The sequence below is a fragment of the Panthera leo genome, chromosome B1 (genome assembly GCF_018350215.1).
Source record: "Panthera leo isolate Ple1 chromosome B1, P.leo_Ple1_pat1.1, whole genome shotgun sequence".
NCBI classification, from domain to species: Eukaryota; Metazoa; Chordata; class Mammalia; order Carnivora; family Felidae; genus Panthera; species Panthera leo.
The window spans coordinates 77,261,026-77,278,696 of NC_056682.1; the positions used below are offsets into that span (position 1 = coordinate 77,261,026).

Below are 17,671 nucleotides of genomic sequence, written 5' to 3' on the forward strand. Positions count from 1 at the left end.
TCAGCCATTATTTCGTCAAATATTTCTTCCATTCACCTTTCTTTCTTTTCCTTCTGGTATTCCATTATGTATATCTTTTGTGATTGTCTCTCAGTTCCTGGATATTCTGTTTTATCTTTTTTATTATTTTCTCTTTTTGGATTCAGTTTTAGAAGTTTCTATTGACATTTCTTAAAAGCTTACTGATTCTTTCCTCAGCTCATCAATTGTATTGATGAGCCCATTAAGGTATTCTTTATTTCAGTTATGGTGGGATATTTATTTATTTATTTATTTATTTTTAGAGAGAGAGAGAGAAGCAGAAAGAGAGGGAGAGAGAGAGAGAAAGAATCCCAAGCAGGCTCCTTGCTGTCATCATGAAGGATGACAAGGGGCTCCATTTCACGAACTGGGAGATCATGACCTGAGCCGAAATAAGTGTCAGACACTTAACTGCCTGAGCCACCCCAGGAACCCCCCCACCTGCCCCCTGCCCCAGTTTGGGGTTTTTGATTCCTAGCATTTCTTTTAGATTCTTAGAATTTCCACCTTTTTGCTTATATTACCCATCTGTTCTTGTATGTCGTTTACTTCTTCCATTAGAATCTTTAGGATATTAATCATAGTTATTTTAGATTCCTGGTCCGATAATTCCAAAATCCCCACTGTATTTGAGTCTGGTTCTAATGCATGTTTTGAGTCCTTTGACTGTGTTTCTTTGCCTTTTAACATACGTTTTGAAAAAGTTTTTTGAAAGACAGACGTGATGTATCAAGTCAAAAGAACTGAGGTAAACAGTTTTTGAAAAAATTCAGCTTTATTGAGGTATAATTGACAAATAAAGTTGTAGGATATTTAAAGTGTACATAGTGATGATTTGATATATGTATGCATAAATAGGCTTTGGGTGTGAGTTTTATGTTAATTTGGTTAGGAGTTAAATGAGATTTACCGTTTGCTGTAGCTGTAGCATCAGAGGCTGAAATTTCCTCTAGTCTTTGTTTTTTGTCCTATTTGTCTTCGTGTTTTCCCAGAGACCTCTTAAATAGGGTCTGAGGCTTGCAATTGTGTCAGCTGTAATCCCGTTTTTATACAGAAGCTCTATTGATGTTGGTGACGTTTGGGGGGAAAGAATCATTCTATAGTCCTGTGATTAGGTTTGTCTTTTAATGAGCCTTTATCCCTGGGCTGTGACCTTCACGCATGCTTCTCAGTTCCCCCTCCTCCGCCTTAAGTGAGACAACAAAGGGAAAGGGGCTGGAGATGGGTATTTGCCTTCCCTCAGATCAGTTTTGTTAGGTTTTGTGAAAGAGTTTCCTTTGAGGGCAAGCCTTATCAAGGGTAACAGAGGTCTCCACGCATATTTCAAAATGGTTACTTTTCTTTTCCTCCTGTGGGAAGCATGATAGGATTTTTCTCTAATCATCACAGTGAGAAACCTTGTAGAGCTCCTGGAGATAAAACTTGTGAATGTGTGGGAGCGCCCCCACAAGCCTGGGGCCCCTTAGAATTCTTAACTCTCAAGTTAGTCTACACTGAGCCTCCAGCAATTCCTCCATTACAGTTTGAAGTGTTCCTACCAACACTGGCTCCAGGGTGGGCTTCTGTTCCTACCTAGCAAACTGTGGCTTTCTGTATCCACCTGTTCTCCAGTTTTTGGATCTAAGAAGAGATGTTGATTTTCAGTTTGTTTAGCATTTCTCCTTTTGTGAAGACACGGTGACAACTTCCAAGTTCTTTCCATGCCTAGCTGGAAATCACAAGTCTCCCGTAAAGAGACTTAATACAAGCAATTAGATGTTTATGGGATCTAGGGAAGGATGAAAGAGTGTAAGTTGGGGGCTGGCATTGACCTTTTAGTTTCAAGTTCTCACCACCATAATTGAAGTCTAATGGTCAGGAAGATGCTGCTGACCCCACCAGCCCCAAGCTAAGCGACACTGCAGTGTGGGGTCTGTTTGTCAGTCTGACCTGCCTGACCAGTCCAACACCTCAGGACAATTTGTCACTAGTCTCAAGTCTAGTTACTGTACTCTTTTTCATTTATTGTGTTTGCTCTTTGTTCCAATTTACCAAGTCTCTACCTTGCTCCCATCTTGTTTCGTGATGTCTGATTCCCTCTCCGTCTTGCAATCCTGGCCCATATTTCTGCTCATCTTGCACAGAGTCCTGCCTTCCCCTGACCATTCCTCTCAGTCCTTTGAGAAGATCCCCCCAACCCATAGTCTGTTTTCCAGGAGCTCCACCTATTTCTTTCCTTGAAGATTTGTCTGTAGATTCATGATATCTTAAGTGAAAACAGTATATTATCAAATAGAATTTGATATGTGTACACATATTTATTTGTATGTGTGTGTGTGTACATGGGGTGCATGAAGACTAGAATTATACGCATCAAAATATTAACAGTGAATATTTCCGTGTCGTTGCATTAATTTTATTTTATTTTTGATATGGAAAATATTTTTCTAAATATCCATACTGGATATACATTACTTATGTGCAAAGGACTGTCTCTGAAGCATATTGAAGATTTTAATGTTGGGGAGCCTGGTGGCTCAGTTGGTTAAGCATCCGACTTTAGCTCATCTGACTTCAGCTCATGATCTTATGGTTCATGGTTTTAGGCCCCATATTAAGCTCTGTGCTGACAGTTCAGAGCCTGGAGCCTGCTTCGGATTCTGTGTCTCCGTCTCTCTGCTCCTCCCCTGCTCGTGCTCTGTCTCTCTCTCTCTCTCTCTCAAAACTAAATAAACATTGAACACAAAAGTTAAAAAAAAATATTTTTATGTTGATCAGCTTATTTTCTGTGGCTGAAAGCCTTTCACTTTTTCTGTAAGTAAACCAAATAAAAGACTAAGGACAGAAATATGCTGTGCCCTTGGCAACCTCTGTGTGCAAATTTCAAAGCATAATAAGATCCATCTCTACTCCCACTTCACCTAAAATATGTAAAATAGAACTGTGGGAAAAGTCTTGCAAGATAATTGGAGGCGTAGCTCTTATAGCACCACCAGTCATTCTTCAAAGATTTCAATTTCATAAATTAAATAACCAAACTGGTGAGGATATCTGTTTTACTTCATAAAATTGCATTATCTTGTGCATTCCAGTTTTGAGAAATTCTTTTTTTTAACTTTTTAATGTTTATTTTTGAGAGAGAGAGAGAGAGAGAGAGAGAGAATGAGAGGGGGAGGGGCAGACACACACACACACACACACACACACACAGAATCGGAAGCAGTTTCCAGACTCCGAGCTGTCCACACAGAGCCCAATGCAGGGCTCAAACTCACAAACTCAGGAGATCATGACTTGTACTAAAGCGCGACGCTTAACCGACTGAGCCACCTAGGTGCCCCACAGTTTTGAGAGTTTCTTAAATGACACGAAGTTGTCAGCAGATTTCTCAAGAATGAGAAACTTAGAAACAGTTTCTCAGAAGAACTAGAGAGACCCAGGAAGATTGCTTTTCGTAAACTATTCCCTCACTTCACTTGAAAGTCAGAAAAAAATACAACAGTCACCATTTGCTGAGCATTTGCTGTGTACCAGGAACTGTTCTAAGCATTTTGCAGGGATGGTAGAGCTATTATTATTATCCCCAGTTTTATAGATGAAGAAACTGAAGTGTAGGAAAGTTCAGTATTGTATACAGTGTAAGATCCTCAACGTACAGGCCCGTGTTTCCCATACAGTTTCACAAGACCAGGGTCCTATAATCGGTTATGCTAGTACCAAAGTCACATAAGCAAAGACTGCGTTTGAATAAGCCCCTAAGTAGCACCCATACTTGCGGTTGCTCTCAATAGATTCTTTTCCTCCCTGAGGTGGAGGCCTTTGCAAAACGTAACCTTCATAGTTATCAACAGTGGCTCCTCAACAATGCCACCAAAGCTAACAAATTGTTCAACAAGGAGCCACTGGAGTCAGATACCAGAAACCTCTGTTGTATCCGGAATATTATATTGTTTTTTTTAAAAAAAAATCCGATTGTAGATTCTAGAATCCCAAGAATTATTTCTACTTTTGTTTGCAGTATTGAACATGGATAGGTATCAGCAGAAGATGAACTCTTGGGAAGTTTTAATTTCAATAAAGTGATGAAAGGAAATATGCTTCTTGGCGACTGTGGAAATGACTTCAGTGCCCTACTCAAGAAAAACCATGTAAAACCTAGCATGCTCTATCTCAAAAAAGGAAAGCTTCCAAATTTTTAGGAAAAATTGGTTTCTAACACTTTTTTTCTCTTCCCTTCTAAAAGGTGCTATCTTATCATACACTCTACAAAGCCTCTCTATGGTGTTGTACTTCCGTGAGAAGGACATCATCCATAATTTCAAGTTATTAGTGTGTGTGTTAAATTTTTTTAATGTTTATTTTATTTTTGAGAGAGACAGAGAGAAAGTGCGGGGAGGGGCAGAGAGAGAGGGAGACACAGGATCTGAAGCAGGCTCCAGGTTCTGAGCTGTCAGCACAGAGCCTGATGTGGGGCTAGAACTCAGGAACCACGAGATCATGACCTGAGCTGAAGTCAGACGCTTAACTGACTGAGCCACCCAGGCACCCCGTTATTAGTGGTTTTTGAATCAAAGATAGTACACTAGTACGTTATTTGATGAGCATAACCCTGTTTCGTATTACTGCTGCTCTCCCAACAGAGTTAGAACAGTGCTAAAGCATGACATGTGCAAGGGCATTAAATTCTCAGTTGCTTACTAATCAAAACCTGTTTCATCCATAGAACATAAAGTCAACAAAGAAATTCTTGCTGTTATCAGCAGGGTCAAGAAGTTGTACAACCACAGCTATAGTCATGCCTTTTAGTTTGTATTGATCAAATGCCTCTATGGTGACCCTTCCATACTCTTAATTAGGTCACCATGTAAGGAGCTCTGGAGTTTTTTGTTGAGTTCATATGTCCTTGGGTTTGTCTGTGGGCTGGGAAGATTTACTTCAAATATTAACTCCTTGGTCCTTTCACCATAGGGGAAGTTGCATTGGGCTTTTCTATCCTGGCTAGAATTTTGATGTTTTATAACTACTCTGACTCATCTTTTCTAGATGACTAAATAGATGATTGTCAGTTTTTCACACTATCTCTTGTCTTATATTGGGCATAAGTGGCATGCCAAAGGAGTTTAAGGAATTTAAACAACCATAAGCAATGAGTTCTCTGTTCTTGGAACATGCCTTGTGTGGGAAAATTACATTGTTTTTCAGCATGTATGAAGATGCAATAATAGTTGACTAAATGGATTCTAGAAGAGGACCTTCATATTACTTTAACCATATGATAAGATGCATGTCAAAGAAATTATTTCTATGAAAGCAGTGGTTCGAACCAATGTCTAGTAGCCTAGCATAGTATCAGACTGTGAAATGAATGGTAAGCTAATGCAATTCACTTATTCAATGTTTACCAAACTACCATTATGTGTCAGGCTGCTTGACATAGGTCATCAATGCCTTTCGTTTAGGCAGTAGAAGACCAGCCTTTTGATTACTGTAGGGGAAAGACTTTATTGGGCTTTGGTTATATCTGATAAAAAAGACATAAAGTACTGCTAGTTACACTTCAGATCTATCGAACAAAACCACGTTCCGAGCCACGTATGTCAGATACTTCTGTTTCTCATAATTCTGTATATTTTATCCTAGTTCAATCGTTTTCAAGCAAATAGTCCACAGATTCTTTATTTTCAAGTTTATTTATTTTGAAAGCGTGAAACAGAGCATACAAGTCGGGGAGAAGCATACGAGAGAGGGAGGGGGGACAGAATCCCAAGAGGCTCTGCACTGTCAGCGCAGAGCCCAGTGTGGGGCTCGAATTCATGAACTGTGAGATGATGACCTGAACCAAAGTCAAGAGCCAGACACTTAACTGACTGAGCCACCCAGGCACCCCTTTTCCACAGATTCTTAAGGTTTGTTTGAATTAAACTCATTAGGTATTTTTTGTTCAGCATGCCCTCATGAGTTTTTTTCCACAGGATTCAGCAGAATTGTCTTGGATTTGAATTCTGGCTCTGTCACCTAATCTGGGCTGACCACTTAACCCCCCTGAGCCTCAGTTTCCTCATTCACAAAATGATTAAATTAATACTGCCACGGGTAATGCCCATAAGTCGGTAAGAATTAAATAAGAGGCAAAATTTAAACTGGGTTTTAAAGGAAGATTAGCCTCTCTAGACAAAGAAGAAAGGACACTGAAGTAGAGGAAATGTCATGTTGTTATGTACATAGACTGTGTAATATTTGTTACAATTATAAGGTGTTATCAGTTTATCTAATTTGGTGCACATCCAAGGGCTGTGTATACTGGCATTTAACCACTCTAGAGGAGGCTATGGCAAGAGCTTCAGCTAGTTTTATCTCTGATCACCACTAAAGGGGTTTAAATAATCATAATAAGTGTTAGCAATGTGACTTTCATTGGTGAAATTAGTGGCTGGTTTATTAGCATAAATGATATTAGAAATGGGCTTTTAGTTGTCAGATTAGTGGTATTCAAGATATGGGATGGGGCACCTGTGTGGCTCAATCAGTTGAACACCCGACTCTTGATTTCGGCTCAGGTCATGATCCCAGGGGCATGGCATTGAGCCTCGTGTCAGGCTCCATGCTGAGCATAGAGCCTGCTTAGGATTCTCTCTCTCTCTCTCTCTCTCTCTCTCTCTCCCCCCTCCCCGACCCCCGCCCTTCTCCCCCACTCTCTCTATCTCTCAAAAATAAAATTAAAAAAAAAATTAAAAAAGAAAAAAAGAATTGTGGATTGGTGAAAATATTTGGGAGACATTCTCATCTTGCATGAATGGGGTATAGAAATTTAGCAAGGTCTCTTTTACTTTTAAGAATGGCACCCCCTCACCTGGCTGGCTCTGTTGATGGAGTATGCGACTTTTATCTGAGTGTGTAGTTAGCTGAATCCTGCGACGAGAATACTGCCTCATTTGCCTCAGGGGACTACTGAAGTGAGGCAATGCAGACAAATTGCTCAAACTTCACCGAAGTTTGAGTTAAATACGTTGTTTCACTGTTTTGTGCCAGTTTGCTAATAAATGTGAGAAAGAATTTGGTCTGAGAATTACTTTCATTATAACTAAGTAGGAAATGAGAGTGGCTGGCTCACTTCCTTCACATGTTGTCTGGGACTTTACATATCTACCAAAAAGCACCTGAGAGTTGAGCCTGACCAAACTGGCTTAGGTCAGTTTGGACCTGATATAAGGGCATAGAGGCATTAGAGAAAGAAAGGAGTTTAGAAAGTAAGTTTTGGGGCCACCTGGTGGAAGAGCCTTGTATGTCAGTCTTATCAGTGTGTTTGTAAAGGAGACATCAGAGATTTTTAAGAAGGCACGTTCCATACGTACAGACTTGTATTTAGAGAGTCATCTCTGGCTGCCATGTAGAGAGAGAGACCATTTAGACTAGGGGTTCCAAACTATACCCATGGACCAAACTCTGCTGGCCACCTGTTTTGGCACAGCTGAGAGCTAAGAATGGCTTTTACATTTTTAATTGGGGGCGGGGGGGGGGGGGAGTATTTCATGATATTATACGAAATTCAAATTCTAGTATCTATAAATAAAGTTTTGTTGGATCACAGTAATGTTCACTCATCTACATATCGTCCATTGCTGCTTTTGCACTATAACAGTGAAGTTGAACATTTGTCATAGGAACTATTATAGCTCATGAAGACTAAAGTATTTGCTCTCTGGCCCTTTACAGAAAATGTTTGCTGTTATATAATGATTGCCATAGTCCATGTGAGATATAATAGGTATGGTGGTGAAGGAGTAGGGAGAGGTGCTTTCTGCGATGAATTATAAGGACTTAGAGATTAAATTTTGGTGATGAGAAAAAGGTTTCCCTTCTCCCTCATCTTGTGGTGCTATTAAATGAGGAAGAGTATTCAGGCAAAGAAATAATGTGGTGAGACAGAAGAGTAGATAATAAGTTGGGTTAGGTTAATTGAGTCTGAGCTACCTGTGGAAAATCTAGGTAGAGGAATCTCATATGTATGTCCTGAGGGAAGTTGGAGCTAGGGATATAGATTTGGGATTTATAAACTTAAGACCCTGTTTGCAAAGGCAGAACTGAAGAGTGAGTTGGTGAAGACAGAAAGAATGTAAATAAGAAGAGATAAGGACTGTGGCAATTCCTCTGAAAATCTCGAACATTTTAAGGTTCTGACTGCTGCTGAGAGCTCAAGCTAGCTGAATACCGAAATGGGCTTATTACATTCAGCAGTTGGCTTATTATTGGCATTATTAAGCAGTTTTACTAATGTTAAAGATTGCCTACTTAGTATTTCCACTTGGAAGTCTTATGTGCACCTCAAAGTCAATGTGTTCTAATTGGAACTAATCATTTTCCTGATTCTGACATCCCACCACTGAATCAGTATTTCCTTTTTCAGTGATGACAACATCATCTATCCATCTGTCTAGCCAAAAACCTGGGATCAGTCTGGACATGCCCTATTTCTCACCCCAGATAGCCAATTAATCACCAAGTCATGTTGATTCTATCTACTTAATATTTCCCCGGCATGTCCAGGATTCTTATTTCCTCTGTCATGACTATAATGCAGTGATAGAGTCTCTCCGCTAGACTCCTATAACAGCACTTGTTCTTTCCCATCTGTCCTTTCTTCTCCAATGTATTCTCCACCTACAGCCAGAGTGATCCTTTTAAAATCAAGTTTGATCAGGGGTGCCTGGGTTGCTCAGTCAGTTAAGCATCCAACTCTTGATTTTGGCTCAGATCATGATCTCACAGTATGGTTTGTGAAATTGAGCTAAGAGTCTGGCTCCATGCTGACGGCATGGAGCCTGATCAAGTCACATCCCTGTTTAAAGCTCTTTTCCCATTTCCCTTAAAGTCAAGTTCAAATCCTCAATATGTTCCATAAGACCCTCATGACTTGTCCATTGAGGGTCCCACAAACACCGAATTCTCTATTACAAATACCACATCAGTCCTCTTCCAGTTTCTTAAAAACACCACATTTCTTTCTACCCCAGGGTCTTCCCACCCATTAATCCCCTCACCTGGAATCCCACCCTGCCTTATGTAGCTAATTCCTCTGATTTCTTGCTTGATTAGGTTATGCTACTTCTTCAGGAAAACCCCCAATTCCACATTCTAGGCTGGTCTCTTTACCTTGCACTCTCTGGTCTCCTTATCATGCAAGTTCTGGAGTTTCTCTATGGAGACATGTAGGTATTGTTTGGTGTTTGTTTTCTCTTCTTGAAATCAGGAGCAACATCTGTCTGGCTTTACTGCTGTGACTTCCATGCCAGGGACAGACAGTTCCTCTTCACTCAGTGATTCCTTGTAGAATGAACACATGTGGTAGGAATGCAGAAATGGTGGGTTCCATAAGTTTTGGGTTCATTAAGTTTTCCATAAACCTGGATCTCCAAGGGAAGGAGAATAACTTAGTAATGGCAAAAATAGGTTCAAAATAGAAAGAAAGATTCAAAATAAAGTGTTTTTTAAATAGATTGGGAAGGTTTGAACAGGCAGCTGATGTTCGAACAACACAGGTTTGAACTGCATGGGTCCACTTATAAGCAGATTTTTTTTTAAATTTTATAAATACAGTACATTACTGTAAATGTCTTATTTTCTGTATCATTTTCTGGATGACATTCTCTTTTCTCTAGCTTACTTTATTGTAGAAATACAGTATATAATACATAAACATACAAAATACATGTTGACTGACTGTTAATATTATCAATAAGGTTTCCAGTCAACAGAGGCTATTAGGTTTTTGGGGAGTCAAAAGCAATATGGATTTTTAACTTGGAGGGGGTTGGTGCCCACGCCCTCTTCATTGTTTAAGGGTCAACTGTATTTGCGGAATACAGCAATGAAATTCAGTAGGAGAAGTGAAGTTCTGAGGCGAACGCTGAGAGAGGGGCAATTTGTGAAGTGGGAAGGAGATGGAGCCTACAGCTGAGGTGGAAGGTCCAGCAACACAAAGGAGAGAACCGTCTTCTGGTACTGCAGGGAAGTCCTAAGTGTTGAAGTCACAATAGATAATTGTGGATATTTAATTTTTTTGAAGTTTATTTATTTGCATTGAAAGAGAGAGAGAGAGCAAGTTAGGGAGGGGCGGGGGGGGGGGGAGAGAGAGAGAGAGAGAGAGAGAGAGAGAGAGAGAATCCCAAGCAGGCTCCACACTGCAGTCAGAGCCTTACATGGGGCTCAAACCCATGAACCATGAGATCATGACCTGAGCTGAAATCAAGAGTCTGAGGCTTAACCAACTGAGCCACCCAGGCACCCCAATGACTGTAGATATTTTAGAAGAAAAATACCGTTTTGTCTGAGAAACAGAAAGTTACTATGGTTTGAGATGTGTTTCCACCAAAAGGTTTATTGAAGTCTGAACTCTTGATACCTGTTAATGTGACCTAATTTGGAAATAGGATCTTTGTAGATGTAATCAGGTTAAGATGGGGTCATTGAGGTGGGTCCTAATCTAAAATGACTAGTGTCCTTACAAGAAGAGGAAAAATAGCATGTGACTACAGAGGCAGAGACTGGAGTAAGGCAGCCATAAGCCATGGGATGCCAAGAATTGGTGGCTACCACAAGAAGCTAGGAAAAAACGAGGAAAAATTCTATCCAGAGTCCCAGAGGAAGAAGGAGGGCCCTGTTGGCACCTTGGTCTTGGATGTTTGGCCTCCAGAACTGTGAGAAAATAAATTTCTGTCCTTTTAGGCCACCAAGTTTTTGGTACTTTGTTACAGCTCTAGGAATATGGTACAGATTTATGATCATTGTTTTTGAGTGGTGGAAGATAGTGTTGGCTTCAGGACAGAGATGAAGGTGTAGAAAAGTCACTGTGGGGAAAGACAAAGGGAGCTGATTAAAATAAAGCAAAAAGCTAGCTGAATGTTTCCTGAACCCTCAAAGCCAAGATACGGTGATTAAATAATAGAAAATAAAAAAGACCATGTGGAAAAATGAAAAATACTTAGGTATATAGAATGTTTTAAGCCTTAAATTTAGCTACACTTTTCTTATCAGCCAAGTCTAAAAAGGTACAAGTTGGATACATTTTTTTTTTATCTTTTATTTTTATTTATTTATTTATTTATTTATTTAGAGGAAAAGGGTGCAAGTGAGCAAGGGGCAGAGAGAGAGAGAGAGAGAGAGAGAGAGAGAGAGAGAAGTGGGGCTCCCCCAAAGCGGGGCTCTTGTTCACCCAATGAGGGACTCAAACTCATGAACCATGAGATCATGACCTGAGCTGATGTCAGATGCTTAACTGGCTGAACCATCCAGGTGACCATCTTTTTTATCTTTTAAAAAGAAGTATAATGATTCTCAATAAGAATGATTACTTTCTTGGTCAGGGTTTCTTATTTGAGAGACTGTGAGCAACATAATAGCAACAAATTTCATACAAGATGTAGATTCAGTTCGTATTTAGCATCTGCTCTGTGTCAGATCTCTATGTTATCTCATTTACTTTAAGAATTACTAAATCTAGGTATTTTTTTCTCTTATTAATATGAGAAAATTGAACTTTAGTGATATGACCCAGTTGGTATGGGAGCACCATTGAGCATTAAATGAAGGTCCCTAAGTCCTAATTTCTAACACCTTCTAATTCTTCTTTCCACCATATCAGATTACTAGAAATGTTTTTAGGTAGGCACTCCTTAAACTGACCTTTAATAACTGCCAAGTGCATAACAAAATGTAAATTCAGTGGAGATAGTTTTTCAAAGGTCTAAATCTATGCAATCCAAGTAAATAGCTTTCTGGAGATCTATTTTGATAAAGAAGACAGTTTAGAATACCTAAAGAGATGAATGTATAAACTGTCTTGCTCAAACATCACTTCTCTCTGCTGCCTTTTGACAGAAGCTGTGGAGCAGTCTGTTCAAGTTAAATTCTGGCAAAAATCCAAAGTAAAAATATCAGACATTATTACTTGAAAGAAGACACACATGATTTAGATATCAGAATGCACAAGGCAAGCTTAACATTCTACTGAAAGTTGAAAAGGCTGACTTGTGTTCTTGCCTGGATAGAGGGTCATCCCACCTCTATGTCCTAATTAAAAATTCATTGAGTGAATAAGTTAATTTAAAAATTCTATATTAGCAAAATTAGCTCAGAAATCATATAATGGATGCTCCATTGTGGCTATTTAGAGAAGCATAAACTTTCCTAGCCTTGCTGCTGTTGAACATTCTAATTTCATTGCCTGATCTGAAGGTCAAGGGCATGAACTTGATGAAGAAAACCCTCCTTTGGGGAATCATTAGAGGAAGTGTGCCCCAGTTCATCACCAGTGATCACAGAGGAAGGTGGTATAAATGGTGCACAAAGCATACTTGCCCTTCAGTGACCCTCAATGCACCCTGTGGCTCCATGTGTCTTTGACCAAGTTTACAGCCTTCCATTGCCCTTTGTGGTTATCGTGAAGCACCCAGGGGAGAAAGATGATCTCAGGTAGCCAGGACCCAAACTGTGCAAAATTCTTGAGATCACAATCACCAGTACTGATTATTTACATGCAGTACCAAGCGTGTGATCTTTATCGGTGGGATCAGGAACCACACTGACATAGATCATCTGGTGCTGCTTTGGTACTACATCTCCTGGGCATTAAGATGGGAAGTGATAGGAACTCCACAGAGGACATGGATTGTATAACCATGTATTTTCTTCCCCACATCTGAAAAGCAGTATAAGCTCAACATTTGATTAAATCAGAATATGTAATGAATTATTAAAATAAAAAAAAACACCACATGCAGCTTTCTTGAAGGTTCTAAAATCTCAGCTAGAATATAAATATCTCCTCAGTACTCACAATGCTTTAACAGTCAGAATCATGCTATCAACTACTTGTTCACTGTAACTCTTTTCCAATAGCAGTAAGTTATACTTGAGATTTAAAAGAGAGAGCTTTGACATTTACTTTACAAGTTCATATAACTTTTTGTTGTTGTTGTTGTTGTTGTTGTTGTTGTTGTTCTAGATATTTTCTCTCTTCGTTGGTGCTAGGGATAGGGCAGAACATAAATTAATGGTGAAGAGAATAAAGAGTGTGGGATTTTTTGCTGGTATTTTATCCTAAAATGCCAAATATATGTATTTACTCTTGCATGAAATTCTTGAGATGGAATAAAGAGTAGGCATGTAACAAAAAAAAAGTGAGAGAGACAAATGAGCATGACAAGTTTCTATGTGAATCAAAGACAAGGATATATTCACTTGGGGATGGAAATTATACAAATGAAACAACAGAATGAGAATACCAATGCTGTTTACTTGATATAGATCACAGAAAATAACCATCAAGAGATGGAATTATTCAAGCAAGAGTTGTTATCGGAATTACTAGAAACTTTCATAAAGGAAATTGAATCACAATTTAGTGAAAACTAATTAGGTTTTCTGTTAACAACATGAAAAATCAGTGAAAGAGAAGCAGTTCCATGGCAATTTAAGGTAAATCTGTTACATTTTTCACAATGAGAAGTAGGGTAATCACTAAAGAAAAATATCAAAGGTAGATAGATTTTTCAGCATAATCCACTGTGAAAAAAAATTTAATTCAGAGTACATAGCCTTTTGACCTCAATTCCCCTGACTGGGTTAAAAAAAACATAAGCAGGCTAGACTGTCCAGCTGATGACTTGGGGAAGGAATGCTGTTATTTTTAACTAGGCAAATACTTACAGAGTCATCTGTTTTGAACAAAGAAGACTGATAGTCCTGTTCTGCATTTTCCCTGTGTCTGGAGTCTGAACTTGGCTGACTCCAAATTAGGAAGAAACACCCTTGACTTCAACACAACTTTAGAATCAGTTAAGAGTCTCTATCAGCTATAACATTTAAGTGTTCACTTATAATATTAAGGCATTGACAAATTTTCTAAGAACAAATGAAGGAATAAGAACCCAAAGAGTTGTCTGATGAAAGGGGTTCATACACTGAGTAAGAATCTTCAGTAAATCATTAAGTGATGTCACAAATAACAGCCCCAGAAGCCTCAAATTGAGCAAACAATTAGTTCTGCAGAAAGAACCACACTGCACTAAGGGTTGACATTTAAAAGATGTTGACATTGTGGCTTATTTCTTATTGTTTATGTTTTACTGTCAGAGATCTACAGCTTGAGGTAGTGGGCTCAGACAGAGAAAAAAATATTCAACTAATTTTTTTTTTTGCAGGTAGTTCACACTTAAAGTCTAAATTCATTCAAAAACAGGCTATAACTCTCAGTTAACATTGTTAAGAAATACTTTTTATTTTACTTTACCACATTTCAGTATGTTGAGGCCAGGCTACATTTTGATAAGTGCTATAGACGGAATTGTGTCACCCAAAATTCATATGTTGAAGTCTTAACCCCCAATGTGACTATCTTTGGAAGCTAGGGTCTTCAGGGTATAATTATGGTTAAATAAGAGCCTAAAAGTAGGGCCCTAATTCTATAGGACTGTGACTTTATAAGAGGTTGTAGTGAGAAGGCTGCCATCTGTAGGCCAGGAAAGGAGCTCTCACCAGAAACCAATTCAGCCTGCAGCTTTGATCTTGGACGTCCCAGCATCTTGAACTTTGAGGATAAAGAAATATCTGTTACTTAGGCTGCCCAGTCTCTGGTATTTTGTTATGGCAGCCCAAGCTGATTAAGACAGTAAGGTTCAGTCTACTTCTGATTGTCCCTTTTTCTAGAGCATGGCCCTTCCAGGGCTTTAATTCAGAGCTTGCCAAGTTTTTGTTTCCTCAGCCACAAGAGAGATCATGGAAAAGTCAGCTCTGCTTATCAGAGACTTTAGATTTAGATTTTTAAGTTCTTTCCTCATTTTTGAGGAAATTTTGGAATTAATGAAGTCTTAGATGGTAAACTGTGTGTTTGAGGCTCCTGAAGTCTCCAATTTTTGTCATTCAAACCCTGGAGCAACTGCCAATAGTTTGCCATTTTCTCTGCCCACATATAGATTCTGCTGGGCCAAACCCCAAATGTCAGTGTCTAGCCCCATCCAGAATTGGGTAAATTCCCCCAAGAGAAAAAAAAAAAGATGCTTGGATCCTCAGCTCACTTCTAAGAGGCTTTCCTCTCTCCAGAATTTCAGTCCTTGGATTCCTCTTACTTCTAAAAATCTTGGACACTTAAAAAAAAATAAATGAGTTTTGTATTTTATGTCAATTTTCTGGTTATTCTTGGTAGAAGCATTGGCCTAGCTCAAACTATTCATTCTATTCCATCCATGCAGTTCCTTTTCAATCTCATCTCATTAAGGGTTCAAAAAAATCATGGAGTACAGCTTCTCCATGGTCATCAGGCATACAGCAGAGATAGGGGAAGGAGAATCTGGTAGAAAAAGTAGGGAATTTCAAGTCAGACAAACTGAAGTCCTCATCTGGGTCTCCTACCCATCACTGGGACTACAGATAACTGTCAGTTAGTGGTCAGAGGTACCTGCTCAGGAAGCAGATGGCCTGGGCTGTATACTGGTTCCACAGCTAGCTATGTGAAAATTGCAACATTTATTTGAACTCTCTCACTCCCTGTTTCCACATAATAGAATAGGAACACTATAGTACATACCTACCATCTAGGATTTGTATGAAGATTAAATGAAATTTAATGTACAGTACTTGTATCAATAAAGACTAGCTCTGGTTATTATTATTAATTTGGAAATGTTACATATTCTCACTAAGTTGATTTCCTCATGACCAACACCAAAAATTAATATAATACCTGTCTCATAGGGTAGGTATAAGGATTAAATGAAAATGAACATTAGTGTATGTGACAATATAGTACTTTTTAGTACTCTGGTCATGGAGGCTACTCAATAGTTTATTTTCCATCTGACAAACTTTCTCTGAGACAAGATGAGATTGTTTGCCTTTCAGATTCAGTTGGTTTATTTTATATGGATTCAGATTTTTGAAGCACAGATCGTATCTTATTCGTCTTTGTATCCCTAGCACGAGGCCCAGAGCCTGTCATGCCAATGCATATTTGTTGAAAGAATAAATCGGTGAGTACTAACCTACAATTCACAGTTCATTATTCACTCTAGCTCCCAGCACTTCTCCTGGTTCAAAGTAAGAGCCAAATAAATGTTTGTTGAGTAAACGAATTATCCAGTCATAAAAAGCTTATTCAGGGATAATATCAATCTTTTTCTCAACCTCAATTTAAGAGACAATTTTCAACTGGACAATGATCTACTTGGTTCTGATAAAGGGGGCCTGAGGGTTATATAGGAAGTGGGGCCAAGAATATTTCCTCATCAAATACAAGATCTTGACTTCTATTTATAAGTTTTGATCACCAAATACATTTTCATATTATCCCTGATTATAGGGTCATGCAGCAGGAATGTAAATTAAGATGATGGGGTCATGTATAGCTGGATTCAGAGTGGAAGCCAGATGGCTTTAATCCTAAAGGATTAAAACCTAAAACAATAATTAAAAACTTTCTTTTTAAAGTGTACATACTGCACATACTCTTAATCATAATATGAAAGTTTAATATTCAGAGGATAGATACAAGTATGCTTTGCCTGACTAGGAAAATAATCTCTAAAGCATTATCAGTTGTCACTTTGTTAAAATAATAAAATACCATTTAGTGAATTTTTATAATGTGCTTGGTATTGCACTACAGGCTCTCTGAACATTATCTCAGTTAATCCTCAAAGAAGCAACAGTACTTTCATGAGACAGGTTTTTGGTGTCCCATTACATAGATTATGACACTGAAATAATAAGTGTTTTAAGAATTTGCACAAGGAGACACAGGCAATAAGTGACAGGCAGGTTTTTAACTCCGATCTGGTCATCTCCTGGTTTCTTAACTATTACGCTCTGTTGCAGTGGCTCTCCTCACGAGAACCAATGTCTTCTTACCACCCTGGAATGAAATTCATAGATAATGTAATTTCCCTACACACATAATAAAAAGAAAATAAAGTTCTCTGGCTTTGACATACAGGGGAAATTCAAGGAAAGTAATTTTTTAATGAAATGACGTGTATTTTAATGTGCAAATAGTGTGACTTGACTATACTAGAGAAATTATGACATGGTCAGATGCTTACACCCATCTGTAGAATCGTTATGAATGTATCGCCTATAAAAAGCAGAATGGTACTAGTGTGTCAAATAGGCAACTCAAATACCAGCTGTGGCACTGCCATTAGTGAAAGGTTTTTCCCAAAATGATTAAGAATTTTTGGTAAAGTTTCAAACTAAACATAGTACGGCCTTCCTTCTATTTACAGTCATGTTGCATTCCTGGAAAATTCAGTTTACATGAAAACCATGCAAAAGATTTTGTGTTTACATGTAAGTCATGAGATAATTATAAGCAGGCTGTTTATGTACATAAATGACCAGTGGGATGTTGGAAAGTAATGAGGGATAAAGAGTAAATTTTCCTTGTGCAGGATGGTTTTTACTCCTGGCGGGATGCCTACAATTCCTGGCCCTCATTCATTAATTCCAGAAGCACCCTCCAAATCATTGCGAAATCCACAAAAAAACCTCCACAAGTTTCTAAATGGCCCACTATGGTGGTCCTGGCCCAGGTAAAAACTACTGCTCTATTGAATGCTCAAAAAAACTAGCACTGCAAAACCAAGGGAAATTACATAATGCCAGACAAGCTAATGGAATATGG

At 38.7% G+C, this 17,671-nt stretch overlaps 1 long non-coding RNA gene across 1 annotated transcript; it reads right to left on the bottom strand.

The window, feature by feature from the left end:
* Positions 1–2,684: 2,684 nt before the first annotated feature.
* On the bottom strand, positions 2,685–13,941 carry LOC122216967. The gene is made up of 3 exons (XR_006201212.1): positions 13,705–13,941; positions 9,151–9,407; positions 2,685–2,725 (listed from the first exon to the last, which is right to left on the bottom strand). It is a non-coding gene; the product is annotated as an uncharacterized LOC122216967 (long non-coding RNA).
* Between the last annotated feature and the right edge of the window lie 3,730 nt (positions 13,942–17,671).